The sequence below is a fragment of the Ranitomeya variabilis genome, chromosome 5 (genome assembly GCF_051348905.1).
Source record: "Ranitomeya variabilis isolate aRanVar5 chromosome 5, aRanVar5.hap1, whole genome shotgun sequence".
NCBI lineage: Eukaryota > Metazoa > Chordata > Amphibia > Anura > Dendrobatidae > Ranitomeya > Ranitomeya variabilis.
The window spans coordinates 142410914-142430554 of record NC_135236.1 but is presented as its reverse complement, the minus strand read 5'-3'; the positions used below and the strand labels follow the sequence as shown (position 1 = coordinate 142430554).

Sequence of the window (19641 nt, the reverse complement as noted above, 5' to 3'; positions counted from 1 at the left end):
TGTCACTGTCTCCATACTCCCCTTTAATGGTTGTCACTGTCTCCATACTCCCCTTTAGTGGTTGTCACTGTCTCCATACTCCCCTTTAATGGTTGTCACTGTCTCCATACTCCCCTTTAATGGTTGTCACTGTCTCCATACTCCCCTTTATTGGTTGTCACTGTCTCCATACTCCCCTTTATTGGTTGTCACTGTCTCCATACTCCCCTTTAGTGGTTGTCACTGTCTCCATACTCCCCTTTATTGGTTGTCACTATCTCCATACTCCCCTTTAATGGTTGTCACTGTCTCCATACTCCCCTTTAGTGGTTGTCACTGTCTCCATACTCCCCTTTATTGGTTGTCACTGTCTCCATACTCCCCTTTATTGGTTGTCACTGTCTCCATACTCCCCTTTAGTGGTTGTCACTGTCTCCATACTCCCCTTTAGTGGTTGTCACTGTCTCCATGCTCCCCTTTAATGGTTGTCACTGTCTCCATGCTCCCCTTTAGTGGTTGTCACTGTCTCCATACTCCCCTTTAGTGGTTGTCACTGTCTCCATGCTCCCCTTTAATGGTTGTCACTGTCTCCATACTCCCCTTTATTGGTTGTCACTGTCTCCATGCTCCCCTTTAATGGTTGTCACTGTCTCCATACTCCCCTTTAATGGTTTTCAGTGTTTCCATACTCCCCTTTAGTGGTTGTCACTGTCTCCATACTCCCCTTTATTGGTTGTCACTGTCTCCATACTCCCCTTTAATGGTTGTCACTGTCTCCATACTCCCCTTTAATGGTTGTCACTGTCTCCATACTCCCCTTTAATGGTTGTCACTGTCTCCATACTCCCCTTAATTGGTTGTCACTGTCTCCATACTCCCCTTTATTGGTTGTCACTGTCTCCATACTCCCCTTTAATGGTTGTCACTGTCTCCATACTCCCCTTTATTGGTTGTCACTGTCTCCATACTCCCCTTTAGTGGTTGTCACTGTCTCCATACTCCCCTTTATTGGTTGTCACTATCTCCATACTCCCCTTTAATGGTTGTCACTGTCTCCATACTCCCCTTTAATGGTTGTCACTGTCTCCATACTCCCCTTTAATGGTTGTCACTGTCTCCATACTCCCCTTTATTGGTTGTCACTGTCTCCATACTCCCCTTTATTGGTTGTCACTGTCTCCATACTCCCCTTTATTGGTTGTCACTGTCTCCATACTCCCCTTCAATGGTTGTCACTGTCTCCATACTCCCCTTTAGTGGTTGTCACTGTCTCCATACTCCCCTTTATTGGTTGTCACTGTCTCCATACTCCCCTTTAATGGTTGTCACTGTCTCCATACTCCCCTTTATTGGTTGTCACTGTCTCCATGCTCCCCTTTAATGGTTGTCACTGTCTCCATACTCCCCTTTATTGGTTGTCACTGTCTCCATACTCCCCTTTAATGGTTGTCACTGTCTCCATGCTCCCCTTTAATGGTTGTCACTGTCTCCATACTCCCCTTTATTGGTTGTCACTGTCTCCATACTCCCCTTTAGTGGTTGTCACTGTCTCCATACTCCCCTTTATTGGTTGTCACTGTCTCCATACTCCCCTTTAGTGGTTGTCACTGTCTCCATACTCCCCTTTATTGGTTGTCACTGTCTCCATACTCCCCTTCAATGGTTGTCACTGTCTCCATACTCCCCTTTAGTGGTTGTCACTGTCTCCATACTCCCCTTTAATGGTTGTCACTGTCTCCATACTCCCCTTTATTGGTTGTCACTGTCTCCATACTCCCCTTTATTGGTTGTCACTGTCTCCATGCTCCCCTTTATTGGTTGTCACTGTCTCCATGCTCCCCTTTAATGGTTGTCACTGTCTCCATACTCCCCTTTAATGGTTGTCACTGTCTCCATACTCCCCTTTAATGGTTGTCAGTGTTTCCATACTCACATTTACCTCTAGAACGTTCTCCCCTTATTGTATGATTATAGCTATGGTGCTTGATCTCACAATTAAGGAAGAAAATATCAGAACATTATACACAGGGGAGTTTAATATATAATTTTTCACAGCCGGTACAGCTACTCTTTATCTTTTCTCAGCACAACCTAAAGACATATGAGGAGATGTCTTTGTCCACATAAGAAGAGTAATCTAAGTGTCTGAGTATGAGGAAATCAATGTGCTACTTAAAGAGTGCGCACCATCACGAGAGCCAGTGACAACTCATGAAAAATGGGTCATTATAGAATTCATGTTTGGAATGTACCAGTCTGAAGATAATGTCATTCATCACGGTTCCAACAGTGGGCCGCTAATAAGCTCTCATTGCATATTCATAGATACAGTGTCTCTTGTACATTCCTGCACTCTCGCAGAGGTTGGTGCCTGTCTCCTACTCCAGTCCCAGTCTGGCAATGAGTGTTCCTCTGTCATGTTGCTGCAATTACACTGTAAAAGTGTTACTCAAGATTGATTGCCCTGATCTGTGGTTCAATTGTAAATGAGAATACCGCCCTCCCTGGGGAGCCACAGTCCTTATTTGTGATTAAGTTAAAAAAAAATCCTAATAGAATAACATATTAAGTTCTATCCTGCACATTTAGGCAATTAGACTGATGAAATTGCTTTCCTTTTGGTGCATTTTGGATATAAGCTCATATGATGACCAGTGTAAGGCTTGTTCTGTATTGTCTTTGTTTTAATACATTAAATTGTTCCATTTCTGATCTTGAAATATTGTACAATGTGTCTTTAAGCCTGTGCTCTCCATAGGAAATTCATTTTTGATGTCTTTAAAAAAGGTATTTGATACAAACAAAAGATAGTGCTCCATTAACATGGGCTGATAATCTTCCCCTAAAAAGTCCCAATTGATGAAATCGCAAGATGATCGGCGCTCAGTTCTATTTACATGCACCACCAAGATACAGGCCTTACAGAAAACGCACACTGGATTGAGACAATTTGGTCCTCCTACAATTCCTTATATTGTGGCCTCACCTTATTTTCCTGAAGAACCTGTAAACCCCAGAAGGAAAACTTGGGAAGGATTGAGAACTGAACAGTTGAGCCTACAGGGTCTAGAAATACCGTTATATTTATGTGATTCTTTGTCTTGGCTGCGCTCACGGATTTTCGCTGGGATGTTTGCATTAACCTGCTTAATACAGCACTTCTCTGATCAGTAGACTGCCCTATGATATTTAAAGGGATTGTCCACTACTAGGACTAGCTCTTCTTAAACAAAATGTTTGGCCCCCAATGGTGTCGGCACTCATGGTCTCGGGACTGTGATGCGGTGGAATGACATGTGATGCCCGGTGCCCAAACAATGCAAGCATCACCGTCTCCAAATTCGGACAAACTGAACACGAAGAGGAAGTACGGGATTGAGCTGTAGCCCTGGCTTCCTCTTCATGTTCAGCTTGTCTGAAGACGGAGACAGTGTCACCAACGCTTATTGGACACCAGGCATCACATGTCACAACACCACATCACAGCTCCAAGGCTGCAAGTGCCGACACTGTGGGAACGGAGCCGGCACAGGAGGTGAGTATAGGCTTTATTATTTCAAAGGGGCTGAACATTTAGTTTTAGAAGTGGTTGTCCTAGTAGTGGACAATCCCTTTACTGTTTTATTCATTTGAGTTGTCACTAGAGATTGGATTGATCTGCGGCATATTGAATTTGAGTTGAGTTTCATGAAATCCAAAGGTGTAAATGAGTCACCCGCCAGGGCCTTGGGGTACTCAGTAGCTGGTTTGGTACTTAAAGGGGATGTCATGGTGGTGGCGACCTGGTCCGTGGCCCAGGGTGCCCATGTTAAAGGGAATGCCTTTTTACAAGGTCTCTATCATGACCCGGGCTCTATGCGCCACTGTGTCTTTTGGGTATTAGGGCGGACAGGTGACATGTAGTCCAGCTGTCCTGCCGGTTTCAGCTGTAAGTCTTGGAGTCCCTCACAACCTCGGTGTTCCGGCTACCGGTAGCCCAATCGCTGCTGTCCTCCCCAGTTGTCATTCTCCTGTGCTTCACTCTCCTGCATGCTCTCTACAATCTGTTCTTTCCTTCTAACTTTTCTTTCCCCAGGAGCTGCAGCACCTCTGGCTGCACAGCCCCTTCAGTCCTTCCGACACTCACTGTCTGACTGCTCTCTTCTCTGTCCTCCTGACAGACTACTCAATAACTTCCCCTCCAGCCAGAATATATATAGGGGAGCCACCCACAAACTGGATCAGAGCTCCCCCTTCTGGCCTGGAGTGTGAAAATGTTGAATGTTTGTGTTTACCTGATAGAAGAGATCTTCCCTTGCTTCCAAGCGTGACATCACTCTCCCCGTGAGGAAAGCAATGCCACTGTAACAACCAGGACCCTGGGGTGTTACATACGCATACTCAAATTGTTTATGATTCGATTCATTTAGATTGGCCGAAAAAACCTCCAGCGCAGGATTTCACACGCAGCTGATGAGTCACTAAGCGGGCTAATGACCAAAGGCGTGGACATAATGCCCTGCAGCAATTATATTAGAAGGCCTAGTGCAGCCAATCATGGGTGACCATCAAAGCCAGAGAAGGGACAGAGATCAGAGCTCTCAGCTCATTCCACATAGGGACAGAAAATGGCACTGGTGGCGATGAACATTTAGGTGCATCAATAGGCTGAGAGAGGTATCACAGGTGACAGCAGCATATTTCTCATTCTTCATGCAGTACAAAAGTTTGGAAACTATGGCCCCCAATTCATCAAGACTGGTGATTTTCTTGCTGGTCTTGATGAGGGAACGTGTTGGACAGACGCTCCTGATTCACTAAGAAGTGCACATTTCTTTATGAATCAGGCTAAGAATGCAGTGGGATACTCCCCTATGTGTGCCTCATCACAAATGTCACTCCAGTCCCTGCTAGAGTTAGATTTGTGGTGTAGTGTAACTACAAAGTGGGAGGAGCTGGGGTGAGAATGTTCTGAAAACACCAAAAGACGTATTTTGCAAATCTTTTTCGCCAGCAATCTGATGAAAAAGCTTTGATGAATCTCCCCTTATTTCTATCTATTGCTATAATAAATTGTTGAAAATGTAGCAGTAGCCATACCCTAGATATGATCCCCGATGCCTTATGGTCCCCAATTAGGAGAACCCCGGTATCATCTACCTAAGCGTGAAACAGAAAAATAATTTGCTCCACTATTACATAGAGCATTTTGACCAGAATATCCTGTGATCTATGCCAGGTTAGTAACTAAAAAAAACAGAGCAGAACTCTATGTAACAGTAAATAAAGAGGTCTTACTTTGCTAGCTGCCCGGTGCCCCATAGTCTATAAAACATATATGACATTTCTGGACAGTTATGATACATTTTCTGATATCACCTAAACAAATCGAGTTGCAGTACATGTTCACATGCTAAGAAATACAGTTTGGTGCAGTTATCTAGATAACGGCCTACACAGCAGCTTGTTTCTCCTCCTTCCCACCAGGCATTTGTCACTAGTTATGGACTACACTTATCCACTTGGGACACTAAATATTATTGACTTATCTGTTTAAAATTGGTGGTCTAGAAACTTTTCACTTTGCATACCTACTCTTTTTTATGAATTCTTCTTTCCACCATTTCATCCATTTCTCCTATCTTGTATCACGAATACCTTTAGGGATAATGTTTTTCTTCACTGGACTCAATGTGCTTCTGAACACTATAAAATAAAAATGAAATATACAAATAAGGAATACGTTTCGGTTCCTGAGTCCCTGAATTGGGAGAAAGTTTATAAAGTTGATGGTGCAGTCCTAGTATAGGGATATTATTAATAAGTTTTAATAAATTATTTGTAAATCGTTTTATAGAAACAAAAAAATAAAAACAGACTCACTGACACTAGAATACTCTAAAATAAGGTCTAAATTGATTTGGCCCATCGGGGCTCATTACTGGCGGGTAGTGATGAGCGAATAGCATTGTTGCTCGGGCCTCCCCGAGCATGCTCGGGTGATCTCCGAGTTTTTGTTAGTGCTCAGAGATTTCGTTTTTGTCCCCTCAGCTGCATGATTTACGGCTGCTGGACAGACTGAATACATGTGGGAATTCCCTAACCGTAAATCTTGCAGCTCAGGCGAGGAAAACTAAATCTCCGAGCACTAACAAATACTTGGAGATAGTCATGAGCAAGTATACTCGCTGTTCAGGTTTTCCGAGCACGCTCGGGTGGTCTCCGAGTATTTGTGATTGCTCGGAGATTTAGTTTTCATCGCTGCAGCTGCATGATTTGTGGCTGTTAGACAGCTTGAAGACAGCAACCAGGCAACCTCCACATGTACTCAGCTGGCTAGCAGCCATAAATCATGCAGCTGCGTCAACAAAAACTAAATCTCCGAGCACTCACAAATACTCGGAGACCACCCGAGCATGCTCGGGAGAACCCAAGCAACGAGTATACTCGTTCATCCCTACCGAGCAACAATGCTATTCGCTCATCACTACTGGTGGGTTCTCTAACCACAGGTTGTCTATGCTATGACCAGCTACAAAAAAAGGGCTTCGCTGGTTTTCAGGGAACTAATGCTGAAATAAAATAATATTCACTTCTGCTTCCATGGTCTTCTGTTACAAGGTCCTCAGCCAAGACCTTGGAAATCAAATAACAGATACTAACACTGCATATTTTAGGTTAAAATACCAGGAAAAAAGCCTGGAAGGGGATATAACTATCCAGAAATGCTAGTACATATTGTGTGATATGATAAGCTCATAGACTTTCTAACCCATATAAAAGAGTCATGTATCTAAAAGTATAAGGAGTAGAGATGATCTAATTGATTCAATGAAAATTGAATTTGAGCCAAATGTTTTGAAATTTGCAGACCATCTTGCTAGAAGAAATAAGGAAAGATCAGGACCCTCAATCTAGTGAACGGAAGAAATCTTAGTGGTGGGACCCCAGTAATCAGTCATTTATGACTTAATAAAAATGTTTGTAGTGCGCACAGCTCTACAAAGAGGGCACGTGTGTAGATAAAACTGGACCGACGATAGGCGCAATGGGGTCTTATCCGGATTACAAAGGGAGGAGTGAAACGGGCTTTGCTCAACTGGAGGGGTTGTGACACACTCCCTTTATTAACTTCTAAACCACAAAAAGAGGACTTGAAAATCCTCCAAAAATCTATTAAAAAAAACACAAAAAAAGGCAGAGATGCTTACCTGCCTAGGCCTCAAAACAAATGCACTAACATGGTGCAGTGAACCCAATTAAAGATGGCCGCTACACAGGTGCAGTAATACTGACAGCCGGCCTACAATCAGGGATTGGCCGTTTGGTACACCAGTGCACAAAAAGATACAGTCTGTATGCGACAATGTCACACACAAGAGATGCAGCGCATCGGACTCACAGCCTACTAATGACGCCCATACTTTTAGGTCAGGCAGGCTGCCCAGTGCTAACTAAAATACAAGCTGTGTGAACAGAGGCCACAGTTTACAGAGCCATCTGCGCCCAACTGCACCATGAAAAAATATAACCTGGAGGGGTTGTGACAGTCACAACCCCTTTATTAACTTGTAAGAAAATGGCTGCTGCAGATCCACCAAGCCGATAGTATACAATCTTGGAGATGAAAGTGGATGTAAACCCTCGGTACCGAGGATCCAATATATGGTAGGAGACCAGATGGGATATGGATGCGGTTTTATTTGTCAACACGTTTCGAGGTAATCACACCTCTTCATCAGGACAAACCACAATGATGGGCCATCATTATAATCTAGAAAAAAAGCTATTGGCTATAGTCAAGTTTAGTCTTTCAGTGTTTGTGGAGCTTTACTATGATGAACACAACCATAGGTTAAAAACTTGCCGTCTCATCAAAGAAACTCCCATTTGTCCGACCATTCAAATGCTGGAGTTACTGTAAAATAAAGCACAACATGTGGAAAAAGGAATCTGTGGAAAAGTGTATTAAAGGGAATCTGTCAGTAGGATCAACCCTCCCAAGCCATCTATATGGGCATGTACTGTAGGTCATTGGAAGCTGAATTAAATGATACCTTGATCTCTGTGATCCAATGACTTATTCTACTTGTTCTTATTTGTAAATGAGCAGTTAGGATCTATGGTCGGGACACAGATCTAAATGAAAATCTGACTTCAGAGCTTATTGTACAGGAAAGGGGAGTTACCAATGTGAGCCATGTAATGACTGACAGCCTGTTCTCCTAATCTACAGGTCTCACATTGGTAACGCCCCCTTTCATTTAAAAGAAGCTCTGGAGGCAGATTCTCAAGGACATCTATGTTGGGCCTATAGATCTTAACAGCTCATTTACATTTAAGAAAACATGGATTTCTCTAGAATAGGACAATGGATCAAAGATGTCAATATATCATTTTATTCAACTTTCTAGTGTCTGCACGCCCATAGAGAGGGCTTAGGAGAGTTAATCCTGCTAAAAGATTATCTTTAATGAAACTCATAATGAAGGACAAAGTAAATAGGTTTGTTGATTCATGGAATCACTGTTTTCCCACTTCCAGAGAGGGAAGATATTTCCTAAAAGTCAGCGATATAAATATCCCTTTAAGACATTTTCTGTATATGCAATTTTTTAATCTATCAGATTAGGTATTTATTACTAACACTAGTTCTAGATCTCTCATGTATTAATAGTAGAATTATTGTTATTTTTGCATGTAATCACATCTGCCCAGTTTGCTGTGATTTTTTGAGCTCCATGACTTATTTCCTACAAGCTAATATAAAACAATAAACAAAAAAATAAAAAAACAAGCTAAATGTTCTGGGAGAATTGCACTGCTTCAGATGGAAATCATTAGAACTCTTCACCCCATTAAGAGCTAAAAATTTACAAATATTTACATAAAACGCAAACAAGCAGATGTGGACACCTTAAAAAAATATTAACTTTTAAAAATGAATTAATTGCTTAAAAAAAAAGTTGAATATTTACAGCTTGCCCAGAATCACAGTGTTCTTCTTGCGAACAACAATTTTCTAAATCATCCTTTTACTAGAAAAAAAAGGAGAAAAACCTAAGTACTATTATTTTTTTCTGGGGTTAGGGGCTTTAAATGGTGCATGAAATACCCACTTTACAGAAAAGTTGCATAGAACATCCTTCAACCAACACGGTACTGCATAGTCTTGTGACATGGAAAAAATTAGATCTTTCACAGAGGAAGCGACATGATTTTGAATCTGGAAACAATTAGGATAAATTCATGAGTTGTTAGCAAGCATTCCATATTGTACAACTCATTCATAGGTCGCTGTTACTGAACAGATGTAGACAAACCTTCTCATCTAGTAGCACCACAAATACCTTATATCGTTTTTGTACTGATTGAATATACATTTTCTACTTAAAGCATTGATTTTCCTTAGCAAATTTACAATTTGCAGCAAGGGAGTAATAATAATAATAACAATAATAATTCAGCCATTTTAAAGGGAATCTGTCAGCATGACTTCACCCCGTCCACCCCAAACTATTGATAAGTGCATGGAGCTCATTCAAAGACAAGTATTACCTTCTGCTCCAACAATACCTTCAGCTAGACAGTACATTGCTCTCTTACTGAGAAATCAGCATTTGAATTGACATGCAAATGAGGATGTAGATCTGAAGCCTCTGTCACTCCAACTCTATTCCCTCCCCAGCGTCGCCTCCACCTGTTTGACTGATGACTCCTTTGCCTGAAGTCACACAGCATAGAAACTGGCAGTCAAGCAAAATAAAGCAGCGCTGGGCAAGGAATAGAGCTGGACTGACAGAGGCTTCAAATCTACAGCGTCATTTACATATCAATTCAAACATTGATGTTCAATTCAATATATAGGGATCAACCATTCTAAACTGTGTATATGGACATGAGAGATCATAGGAAGCTGAATAAAGTTATACCTCTATATCTGCGATCCGGTGTCTTATTCCAAAAAATTACACATTTTTGTTATACGTAAATGAGCTGTCCAGGGCAATGGGCTAAACACTGATCTTCCTGAGAATTTGCCTCCAGTATTTAGCTTAAATAAAGGGGAGTGTTACCAGTGTGAGACATGTAACTAACTCGGAACAGTAGAACTGAATTTTGTCTCCTCACAAACACGTTTGCTGCAGCTCTCACAGCTCTGCTGTATTGTAATAATATTGCAATACTGGTTCTCTGTGAGATGGAGGCTGAAGCTGAGAGGAACCTGCAGATGTGTCAGATATAATCACACACAGCTCTGCAATGAGGTCAGTAGAGCAGAGAGCAGACATTACACTGGTAATGCCCCCTTTAAGTTGAAATAAGCTCTGGGGGCAAATTCTCATGCAGATAAGTGTCTCGCCCATAGATCTTAACAGCTCATTTACATATTATAAATACACGGATTACTCTGGAATGAGACACTGATTTGCAGATATCAAGGTATCATTTTATTCAGCTTCCTATGACCTACATGTGTTAGGGCTAGCAGAACGCACAGAGTAAATATACACTCACTGGCCACTTTATTAGGTACACCTGTCCAACTTCTTGTTAACACTTAATTTCTAATCAGCCAATCACATGGCGGCAACTCAGTGCATTTAGGCATGTAGACATGGTCAAGACAATCTCCTGCAGTTCAAACCGAGCATCAGTATGGGGAAGAAAGGTGATTTGAGTGCCTTTGAACGTGGCATGGTTGTTGGTGCCAGAAGGGCTGGTCTGAGTATTTCAGAAACTGCTGATCTACTGGGATTTTCACGCACAACCATCTCTAGGGTTTACAGAGAATGGTCCGAAAAAGAAAAAAAATCCAGTGAGCGGCAGTTCTGTGGGCGGAAATGCCTTGTTGATGCCAGAGGTCAGAGGAGAATGGGCAGACTGGTTCGAGCTGATAGAAAGGCAACAGTGACTCAAATCGCCACCCGTTACAACCAAGGTAGGCCTAAGACAATCTCTGAACGCACAGTGCGTCGAACTTTGAGGCAGATGGGCTACAGCAGCAGAAGACCACACCGGGTACCACTCCTTTCAGCTAAGAACAGGAAACTGAGGCTACAATTTGTACAAGCTCATCGAAATTGGACAGTAGAAGATTGGAAAAATGTTGCTTGGTCTGATGAGTCTCGATTTCTGCTGCGACATTCGGATGGTAGGGTCAGAATTTGGCGTAAACAACATGAAAGCATGGATCCATCCTGCCTTGTATGGAGCATCTTTGGGATGTGCAGCCGACAAATCTGCGGCAACTGTGTGATGCCATCATGTCAATATGGACCAAAATCTCTGAGGAATGCTTCCAGCACCTTGTTGAATCTATGCCACGAAGAATTGAGGCAGTTCTGAAGGCAAAAGGGGTCCAACCCGTTACTAGCATGGTGTACCTAATAAAGTGGCCGGTGAGTGTAGATGTTTATTATTATTGGTGTGTTCGCAGCCCGGGGTCCACCGTGCAGGAGGAACCTGCTGCTAGTGAATGGTGGCACTATTTGGAGGTATAAGCTAGCTCTGCTACTTCACAGAGTAGCCTTGAAAGGAAAGCACTGCGCCCTGTTAGACTCAAAGGAGCACAAGCTAACTGCCGAACTGATAGCAGTCAGTGGTCATGCAAGCACACAATCTCCTCACCGGAGGTGCTGGTATTCTAGGGGCTTATTTCAGCTGGGTCCTTGAATACAATCACACAATCTCCACACCGGAGGTGCCGGTATTCTAGGGGCTTATTTCAGCAGGGTCTCTGAATACAATCACACATAACCACGCTGGCGCAAAGCACATAACGGATTAATACTAGAGCATGGCAGTGCAGTCTTGCGAACCTTTTATAGCTGCAGCAAGTACAGGACCTTCCCAGAAGGACCAATGGGAGGCTGCCACAGAAGTTGAGCACCTTCAGGACCTTCCTAGAGGACCAATGGGATTAGCTGCAGTATCTAAGTATGTGACCCTTGATCTCCAACGAGAGATCTTACCGTGGGCATGCTCAGAAGGGGAAAAGCAGGACTTAGTCCCAAAAACATCTGCTTGCCGCTGCCCAGTATTGGCTTCAATGGCAGAAGCTGGAAAGGCAGCAGTAACCCTTTGCACAGAGTCAGACGGAGCGAGACGCTGGGACCAACATCTCCGCTGAGTAGACTCCACTGCGGCAGGAGAAGAATGGGAGACCGCAGCGGAGATGGCCCGAGATTCCCCCTGTGCAGAGGCGGGAACTCGACCCCTAACAACATGTCCAGGTTCTCTTATACCACTATCTCCCTACTGACCCCTGGTATCTATTCTTATTCTTATGCTGATTCTATCTTTATCGCATTCTCTATAGTTTCCCTGCTAACAGCATACAGGTAATATAATTATAATATATATGTCTCTCTCACCATTTCACTCTTTACAGATTGAAGCCTGTCCAGTTTCACTCACACACACCACGGTCATTATGGATGGGGGATCATTCACTTTTCTTTTCTTTGAACCATGGATTTAGTGTCTATTGTTCTGTTTACTGTTTGGGCACCCCGTTTCCAGCAGGTTATTTACTGGATTGTGATTGTGATGGTTGTTTTTTGTCTCTCATACTTATAGGTGACATCCCTACTTTATGTTTATATCCTCTTTATGATTATTTGGTTGGATAGTTTCTGTATATAATACAACCAGTGTACATAACTGATATGTTTATTAATATCTGTATCAATTTGTGTTATGTTATTTTCTAGATAATTGCCTTGATAAAGGCCTGTGGCCGAAACGTTGGCAGATACCCTGTATGACTGGTTGCTTTTTTGAATAAATTTATTCCGATTGAAAAATGCTCATGTTCTCGGATTAATCCTTTTATTACCTCGCTTTTTTTCTGAGGACAGTATTAGACTTGGACTGAGACCCCCTTGCTCACTTGAATAACATGTCCACATAGACGGCTTATGAGGGTTGATTCTACTGATAGATTCCCTTTATTAGGCCATGTGCACACGTTCAGTATTTTTTGCGTTTTTTTCGCTATAAAAACGTGATAAAAACGCGAAAAAAACGCGAAAAAAACGCTACCATATGCCTCCCATTATTTTCAGTGTATTCCGCATTTTTTGTGCAAATGTAGCCTTTTTTTCCGCGAAAAAATCGCATCGCGGAAAAAAAAGCAACATGTTCATTAAAATGCGGAATTGCAGGGGATTCCGCACACCTAGGAGTCCATTGATCTGCTTACTTCCCGCACGGGGCTGTGCACACCATGCGGGAAGTAAGCAGATTATGTGCGGTTGGTACCCAGGGTGGAGGAGAGGAGACTCTCCTCCACGGACTAGGCACCATATAAGTGGTCAAAAAAAAAGAATTAAAATAAAAAATAGTCATATACTCACCTTCGATGTCTTCCCGCCTCTCAGCTGCATGCTGCCGCTTCGGTTCCTGTAGCTGGTGTGCGGTGAAGGGCCTGTGATGACGTCACTGTCTTGTGATTGGTCGTGAACGGTCATGTGACCGCTCACGTGACCGCGACGTCATGGAAGGTCCTGCGCGCACACACCATCTATACAGAACGGACGCCGGTGAGGAGATCAGCTGTCTGCGGGTGAGTATAACCATTTTTTTTATTTTTTTTATTATTTTTAAACATTCTATCTTTTACTATAGATGCTGCAAAAGCAGCATCTATAGTAAAAAGTTGGTCACACTTGTCAAACGCTATGTTTGACAAGTGTGACCAACCTGTCAGTCAGTTTTCCAAGCGATGCTACAGATCGCTTGGAAAACTTTAGCATTCTGCCAGCTAATTAAGCTTGCAGAATGCTAAAAAAACGCGAAAAAAACGGAAAAAAACCGCAAAAAAAAAAATGCGGATTTCTTGCAGAAAATGTCCAGTTTTCTTCAGGAAATTTCTGCAAGAAATCCGGACGTGTGCACATACCCTCAGGGTGAGCTACATTTCCTTGCCCAGCCAGTCAGTCAGGGATCCTGCTGTGCAAATAAAATGTAAAGGAGATTCAACATCCCTGTGTCTCTTTCATTCTCTGGATTAGGTGGGGTCCTAGAGGTCAGATCTCTACTAATCATAAATTGATACCCAAGGAATGAGTGAATTTATTTGAGTGGAAATTAATTCTGCTTGAATTTTACAAAAGTTTGTATTCTCTTCAGAGTCTTCCCTCCAGGCTTTATGACTTGACTAGACCTTAGGCGTCACGGAATGCGGGACCATTGTGGCACATGTCATGATGTCGCGATGTTACGACACAAGTCACCCAAGTGACAGCACATCTAGACTCTTATTATACTCTGGGCTCTACAGTGACCCCAGAGTATAATAAGGAACAATTAATACACAGAGAACAACTTTGCTTAAATCAAATTTCCCTGTAAAATCCATGCTCATTGGTGAATTAGAATCTCGGCAAATGCAATCATCACTAGTGATGGTTTCTCCATAGAGACAAGAGAACCCATTTAACTTACATGCTTTTTTGTAATATTGATTAGTATGATAGTCTCTGCTTTTAGAAAACACAATTCTGGTGTTAACCTTTTAAACCTATTCTAAAAACACTATTTTGAATCAAAAAGACCCATGGAAATATATGGAATGTTGCAAGATACTTTTGGATACAATTTTTCCTTTATAACTGTAAGGGTGTGACGTGTACCTGCCTCTGAAGACAACAGGTTGTGTCATGTGAATATTGACATGCGTTTTATTTAATTTTATTGTGTAATGTGAAATGCATAGAGTATAATGTGACTAATGTATTCTGATATAGGTACTGATGCTGCTGTGTGGGTACTGTAAGGTAACACCAAATGTAACTCTGGTACATTCAGCTCAGGTGAAGGGTAAGTATAGGATTTAATATAGGTCAAGGTTTAGGGCCCAGAGCAGTGACAGATAGAGTAAGATAGGTAGTGGTGGGCCTTATTAGTGTATAAGTGATTGGAACAGTGTATGATATTGTTAAATGTTTGAGACCGACCCAAGATGGGAAGGGAAAATCTCAAGTAAAAAGGGGAGCTACTTCCTAGATTAGTTGATTACAGTAAGTGTGAGGTTCGTGTGAAGATCAAGATCAAAGTGCAGTGGGCTGGGGACAAATGAAGTACATATTGTTCATCATTGCATGATGTCTTACCAAATTTCTTGCAGATCTTCCTGTAAAGTCCGGTCCCTCTGGCCCAAACTAGGCACTGAGGAGTCTTCCTTAACCTTTCCATACAGATGAAGCCGGATGAGGAAATGCGTGAGGGAAACATAATGGATCTCGGAATGCTATGGATTCCCTAAGGCTAACAGTAGGTGTTAAAGTAAGGACAGTCTGAGCTGAATGCAGGTAAAGGCTTGAAATGTACTGTGTTGATGAAACTTGAACCGGAGGGTGCTGTGCCCGATATTGCGTGTGAAAGACTGTTGTACTTGAACTGTCAAGTAAAGTTGAACTTGCTAAAATGAACCGGGTGTCACCTGATGTGTGTGGCTGATCCAGGAGCCATGGACGTAGATACAGCTTAGGCCTCTGGCCTACAAGTGAGTGCAAAGCAAACTTCACAGCACAACACATATGGGCTGGGACACTGTAAAGTGCCAGAGTGTGGAGGAGCAGCAGCTCGCCCACAGCTATCATCCTGGGCACCTTACACAGCCAGCAAGCAAATTTGTAACATGTTTTATCTCTTGCTTTCTAGGTCCTTATAGCTCATAGTATTACTGCAGAAAAAAATAGTTAATTTTTGTACTGAAATGTGTGAATTTCACCCTTTGTAATGTATACAATTAAATCTACTAGCTATGTCAGTTTGCTAAACCCCAAAAATGACAATTATTCTCACTTTCCGAATTCACTCCTTCGTTTGGCTAAAATTAAAAAAACTGCCACAAAAATAATTTGCCATTCCAATAAGGGATAGCCTTGATGTCAGCCTTGGAGTCATGCTCTTCTTCACAGGCACTGAAAACATTCAGTCCATCCGCTGATACAGAAAATACCGCTGCTAAAATCTGCACATGCACTATAAGTGTCCAATCAGTGTTGCCAAAAGTGTTGCCCAGTTGTCAATTTATTTCTACATTTAAAAGGGCAATAACAAAGGAATAACACAATGTTGGATTTTAAGAAAAATGCTATTTTATGGCAAATATGTTTTCTAAGGCAGACATGCCGGGAAAGAGCTTTTCAGGGTGGTTTGAGACACAGGTTTTCTTGGAAAAAATACAACAGTTTTTGTGGCAATTTGGGGTGTAGTTTTTAGGCAGTTTTTAGCAAAAACCAAAAGTAGATACAAAAGGAAAAGGAAATATGAAGAAAGAGACTTTTCTGATCTCAGCTCAAAAATATACAGTACTGTTTTTTTTAGCAAAAAAAATTGAAAGACCTTGGTCCAGTGGCCAAGTCAGTAGTTCTTGGCTGTAAAGCCAGAGTCTTGCAAAACTCCTCCAAGTAGTCGGAATTACCAGTGCTTCTTCTGACGACATCATGCAAGTATTACACTGCAATGAAGATATCGCACTGGGCCTAATAATCAGAAGTGGCGCCTGGGAATCCAGTAGGTAGGAGAAGGATCACAAGCCTCTGGTCTAGCGGTCAAGGACTACTGACTTGGCTGCAGGTCCAAGGCCTTGTGAATTTTTTTTTGCTCAATTCTAAAAATTACCCTAAGGATATGCTAACATGGATTTTGGAGCAATAGATTTCCATTGATTTCAAAGGGAAAATGACCCTACAGTAAGCATTTTTTTCAGCATCAAAATTAATACAAAGAACAAGTTGACTCTTGAGACATTTCTGCCGGAAAAATAGCTCAAAATGTGACCACTGAATAAAGTGGAAGAAATAAAAATCCCCATACACAAATTTTTTTTAACTTGAAAAATCCCCAAGTGGAAAAACACTGTATGAACATATCCTCAAGGGGTTAAGGAAATATTATCTGAATAGCTGATTGAAATTCATTAAATTTTCTTAAAAAGATTTTTCACATTTTCTTTGGTTACAAGATCACATTAAAGATTGTGAAAGGGCATGATATATTTTTGCATATACGTCACAAAGCCTTGCAATTTCCGAAATATTTTGTAAACTTTTTATGCCTTCTAGAAGTCTTTATGTGCTGTATGTTGTTGTCAATGCAATCAAGAATACAAAAACAGTCCTCTAGATGCGTTATCTAACAAATTTATTGGATATTATTTAGCGGAGAATTTGAGTGATCCAGGTCTGTTTGGGTTTAAAGGGGTTAATTGTGAAATGAAGATAGAGAATTTAATAATCTGGGTAAAGACTAGACCTCGGCACTTTCTCAGTAATTATTACTAATGCTATGAGGTGACACTTATTACTGGTATTTCCTACTCCTCACAGCTCCGTTTTTGTTTGAAACTATAAAACATATGTTTGCACTTGTAAACTGAATGGTTTAATCTGAGACAGGCAATAAGGCAGCATTTAACAGTTGCTTTTAACTATTTCCAAATTTGAGGTTTACAGTATTTTCTTTCTTTTGTATTTTTTGTTTTATTTCATTTTTATATTTTCAAAACTTTATTGTTCTTTTTCTTCACCTAAAGGCTGCAAATGAGTATCACATCTTCAACTACATACACAGAAATTTCTCCCATTTATATATTTTATTAATTTATATACTATCACTCCTGTACCCCATCCCAAACCACAGGAATAGAAAAATGCAGACTAAAGGTACCTTCACACTAAGCGACGCTGCAGCGATACAGACAACGATGCCGATCGCTGCAGCGTCACTGTTTCATCGTTGTGTGGTCGCTGGAGAGCTGTCACACAGACGGCTCTCCAGCGACCAACGATGCCGAAGTCCCCTGGTAACCAAGGTAAACATTGGGTTACTAAGCGCAGGGCCGCGCTTAGTAACCCGATGTTTACCCTGGTTACCATTGTAAAAGTAAAAAAAAAAAACACTACATACTTACATTCCGGTGCCCGGCGTCCGCTTCCCTGCACTCCTCCTGCATCCTGTGTCAGCGCCGAACATCTCCGGCATCTCCCACAGAGCAGAGCGGAGACGTCACCGCTCTGCTTTACGGCCGGCACTTACACAGGATGCAGGAGGAGTGCAGGGAAGCGGACGCCGGGCACCGGAATGTAAGTATGTAGTGTTTTTTTTTTTTACTTTTACAATGGTAACCAGGGTAAACATCGGGTTACTAAGCGCGGCCCTGCTACCAGTGAAGACATCGCTGGATCGGTGTCACACACACCGACTCAGCGATGTCAGCGGGAGATCCAGCGACGAAATAAAGTTCTGGACTTTCAGCAACGACCAGCGATCTCACAGCGGGATCCTGATCGCTGCTGCGTGTCAAACACAACGATATCGCTATCCAGGACGCTGCAAAGTCACGGATCGCTATCGTTGTAAAGTCGCTTAGTGTGAAGGTACCTTAAGGGCTCCTTCTCACTTGCGAGAAATACGTCCGAGTCTCGCAGGTTAAAACCCTGCTCTGCCGCTGGCACTCCAGAGTGGAGCGTGCAGCCGCACAGCAATACATGGAGCTGCCCGCTCCGCTCCCAAGTGCCGGTGCCAGTGCTGGGTTTTAACCTGCGAGACTCGGATGTATTTCTCACAAGTGAGAAGAAGCCCTAAGTCCACAAATCGCAAGTTCTTTTCCCTTGTTCACTTTTGGCCCTTGCTACCATAGCTGTTGACATTCTATCATTACTTTATTTGCTAGGTTTTCTCATTCAAATATATAGGGAACATATTAAGAGTTTTGTTTTTAATAAATTGAAAGAGGATTGTAGATATTAACAGTCTATAGTCTATGAGTGCGTGTGAACTATCGCACTACACTCGGATATCACCCGAGGGCAGTGTGATTCCTGCTAACGCCGGCAATGGAGGAGATGGAGAAATTAATTTCTCTATCTCCTCCACAGCTGTGCTCCGATTCTGTCATGCATCTTCTGTCGTACAGACACGAGACTTGAACATATCATTTGAGCACACCGAAGACACTTGGTTAGCACACGAACGTGCTCAGATGACACCTTATCCAAGCACGTTCGCTCATTACTAGTCTGAGTGTGATGTTTTGACGGATCGCACTGGGACTGAAAATATTGTTTTCTGCATGAGCCCTTATAATTACTGTAAATTGGTCAAGTGGACTGTCCACCTTTTTAGCTTGCTGATAAAAATGATGGTAGGTAGGTACTGGGATCACTTGATTGCCAATAAGTACTAAAACTGAAAAATGAACAGGAAATGTTTTCAATGTGTCCTAAAGAATCTTATAATTAATATAGTGATGAGTGAATCTGCTGAATTGACCAGAAAATTTGATTTGTACTGAATTTTTTCCGATGGAAATCAAACGTCCACTATTGTGCTTTAAGGTCTTTTCAGTCCCCAAAGCATAATAAAGGGATGCTAACAAAAAAATATAAAAAAATCATGCTCACTCGGCCCTAACCTGTTCCTGTGTGCTGCCTAGGTCTAGGTCAAGTCATCTTCTCTGGTCCAGTCACCAATGCTTTTTTCACTGGACCATTTTCAGTGACACTTGACATCTTTATAGCCTTAGGGCACTTGGTATCAATGGTGTCTCCTATGTCATGACATTGCATGATATCACGATGTTGTGGCCTAGTCAGTGCAGGAAGCACCAAATATGTTGATTATCGGAAGATACCAAAAATATCAGAGAGAAAATCACACTGGTGAATG

General features: G+C 42.1%; 1 protein-coding gene across 9 annotated transcripts in view; it reads right to left on the bottom strand.

Moving 5' to 3' along the window:
- LOC143775363 (uncharacterized) overlaps positions 1–19641 on the bottom strand; it is a 119055-nt gene that overhangs the window by 49366 nt on the left and 50048 nt on the right. For 4 of the 9 annotated variants that reach the window (XM_077263408.1, XM_077263404.1, XM_077263413.1 and 1 more), the window contains one exon: positions 5554–5664. The exons of 1 other annotated variant lie outside the window; for it this stretch is intronic. The gene's annotated coding sequence lies outside the window, so the exon portion shown is untranslated. Of the gene's footprint in view, positions 1–5549; positions 5665–7852; positions 7877–8532; positions 9185–19641 lie in introns of those variants that run through there. 4 more of the 9 variants (XM_077263410.1, XM_077263409.1, XM_077263406.1 and 1 more) reach the window with 4 other exon arrangements.